The 3019-nt window shown below is 40.1% G+C and overlaps 1 pseudogene; it reads left to right on the top strand.

The window, feature by feature from the left end:
* The first annotated feature begins 883 nt into the window (after positions 1-883).
* Positions 884-2483, top strand: LOC143961950 (zinc finger CCHC domain-containing protein 17-like; annotated as a pseudogene).
* The last annotated feature ends 536 nt before the right edge of the window (positions 2484-3019 follow it).

Raw genomic sequence — 3019 nt, forward strand, 5'->3', positions numbered from 1 at the left:
AATCAAATTTGAGTAATCGGACATTTTGGAAATTTTTTGAAAAACTAACGATTTCTAATCAATGATGGGTGAATCGTACGAGAAATATAGTTGAAAAAGAAATGCGCATGTGCAAGAAAAGAAAATTCCCAGAAAAGAAAAGAAGATTCCCAGCTATGAAAATTCTTTTCTGTAGCAACATGAGGTGAAATTAAAGGCTTGGTTGGCCGAATTTCGAAATCAGTGGTGGCACCATCGGATCACAAAACACACAAATTTTCTGATTTTCAAAAGAAAATTCTTTCAAAATGTGACCATGTATGGCCAGCCTTAGTTATAAGTTATAAGATCCAACTCCCCCCTCCCCTCCTGCTGTGGCTGATTCAACAACAGCTATCAAAAAGATGGTTGAATCATAGCTGAAGCTTTTATCAGCTGTGAGAACTTTCCTGAGACAAGCAATGACAAGAGGAATGCAGAGAGAGCGGTGTGACAGCCTTTGCATTCCTCTTGCCATTGCTTATCTCTATATAGCAAAAACAAGCTACATTTATGAACCAGCAATTTACCTAATAGCTGTTGTTGGATTGAGTGCTTTCTAACCCTAGTTATAAGGTCTGACCTGTCCCCTCCTCTTTTGCCATGGCTGATCAGACAACAGCTATCAAAAAGATGGACGATTCATAACTGCAAATTGTCTCAGCTGTGAGCACTTTTCCAAGACAAGCTATGTGAAAGGAATGCAGAGAAAATTCCTCTTGTCATTGCTTCTATTGGGAAAGTTCTCACAGCCAATGCAAGCTGCAAGTCGTATCTCAGAACTAGGGTTAGAAAACACTTTGAAACATGGGAAAAAAATTGTATGTGTACTTTAGAGCCATTAATTTTGTACAATACTCAAAAAATGGATAATGTTCCAGAGTTATATGAAATCTTCAAGGTTGCAAATGTCACAGATTATGGAGCATTTATTAAAATTCCAGGTTGCACAAAGCAAGTAACAACGAGGACTCGGGAATGCTCATGAAAAAACCCAAGCCTACTTACCAACCAGCTAGCAGACAACCAAATGAACCTGTCTAACAGTGTGCTAAAACAGGGGTTTAGTCTGCACGCATTTGCAAAAGCAAGGAATCTTTTTTTTATTTTTTTTATTTTTAATAAAGGAATTTTTCAAAAGTGTGTTTGTCTTATTTAACAATTTTTTACACTTTCTTTGTGAAATGGTAGGGGTACTTTTGTACCCCCTTACCATTTCAAACAGGGGGGGGGGATCTGGGGGTCCCCTTGTTAAAGGGGGCTTCCAGATTCTGATAAGCCCCCCGCCCGCAGACCTCCACAACCACCGGCCACGGTTGTGGGGATAAGGCCCTTGTCCTCATCAACATGGGGACAAGGTGCTTTGAGGGGTCACAGACCCCCAAAGCATCCTCCCAATGTTGAGGGCATGTGGCCTGGTACGGTTCAGGAGGGAGGGGGGGCCGATCTCTCGCCCCCCCCCTCTTTTCCTGCGGCCTGCCAGGTTGCGTGCTCGGATAAAGGGTCTGGTATGGATTTTTAGGGGAACCCCCACGTAATTTTTTTTTTAAATTTGACGCGGGGTTCCCCTTAATATCCATACCAGACCTGAAGGGTCTGGTTATGGATATGTAGGGGGAACCCCACGTCAATTTTTTTCTTAAATTTGAGGCAGGGTTCCCCTTAATATCCATACCAGACCTGAAGGGCCTGGTAATTGAATTTGGGGGACCCCCACGCTTTTTTTTTTTTTTTTTTTTATCAATGACTTTCAATGAGTGTTCTCTGTATTACGGAGCCGACAATTCATAATAGCTGCGAGTGATTTTAAAGGACTTTTTTTCCTGCATTAATGACACTTTGTGCAGGGACAGTTCTAAGCAAAAAAACGTAATAGCTGAAATTCGGACGAAAATGCATTCGGACGAAAACGAATGCACATGTCTACTTATCAACCAGCTCACTTACTATGATAGCCAGCTATAGAAGAGGGCGGTGGTGAGTTTTTTGCTATCATGTTGCACAAAGCAAGGCCTTGATTAAGGACACATATGCCGTCATCTCATGTTGACCATCCATCAGAAGTAGTACATGTTGGTAATGAGGGAAGAGATGGGAAGCAGAAAATCTTCTTATCTGTGAAGGTTGTCAACCAAGGATAAATCCAAACAATGTGGTGTAACTTGAAACAGGATGCACGAAAGAGAGGAGAGTTTAAGGACTACAGCAAGCAGAAGATAACACTGGAGGCTATACTAAACACTGTGTGTAAAAAATGTGGATGTAAAGGGCACTTTACAAATGGCTGTTTTATGCAACTCGAAGGAACAAAATACAGTTTAGTACCAGATGAGGATGAGATTGAGGAAGACAAAACAAACTCTGAGAAGACTGCTAAGAAGAGAAAGAAGCACAGCAGGGACGAGGAAGTCTCCTCAGAATCTGAGAGCTCATTTACTTCCAGCTCTCATAGAGACATTGAATAAGAGGTCACTGTTATTTACACTGATGTTGTCCATGTTGTGTGGCTACATATTTCATGTAAAGCTATAAGGATATATTTCTCACACTAGCTGGATGTAGACATGAAATTCCATAATATCCCATAGTGATGATGCAAGGTCATATTCTAAATATTTTATTACCAATAAGATCTTATAGACCTTTTTTAAAGTTCAAAAGAATTATACATAAAGAAAGTAAGGGCACAAAAATGCACTGTCCCAAAAATAATAGTCCTCAAATCTAAATGTCAGAAATGTCCCGAGTGAATGCAGTTGGTCTTTCATATAAACTCATATAAACTTGATTTACTAAAACTAGAGAGAGCAAAATCTGGTACAACTCTGCATAGAAACCAATCAGCTTCCAGTTAATTTGTTGTCAAAGCATGATTGAACAAAATGAAGTTAGAAGCTGATTAGCTACAATGCACAGATGCACCAGATTTTGCACCCTCTGGTTTTAACAAATCCACCCCACAGTCTGTAAAACAGGAAATTTATCAGTAATATGAAGTAGA

This window comes from Lithobates pipiens, unplaced genomic scaffold, assembly GCF_037356315.1.
Source record: "Lithobates pipiens isolate NorthernLeopardFrog02 unplaced genomic scaffold, aLitPip1_a1.2 Scaffold_8, whole genome shotgun sequence".
Taxonomy (NCBI): Eukaryota; Metazoa; Chordata; class Amphibia; order Anura; family Ranidae; genus Lithobates; species Lithobates pipiens.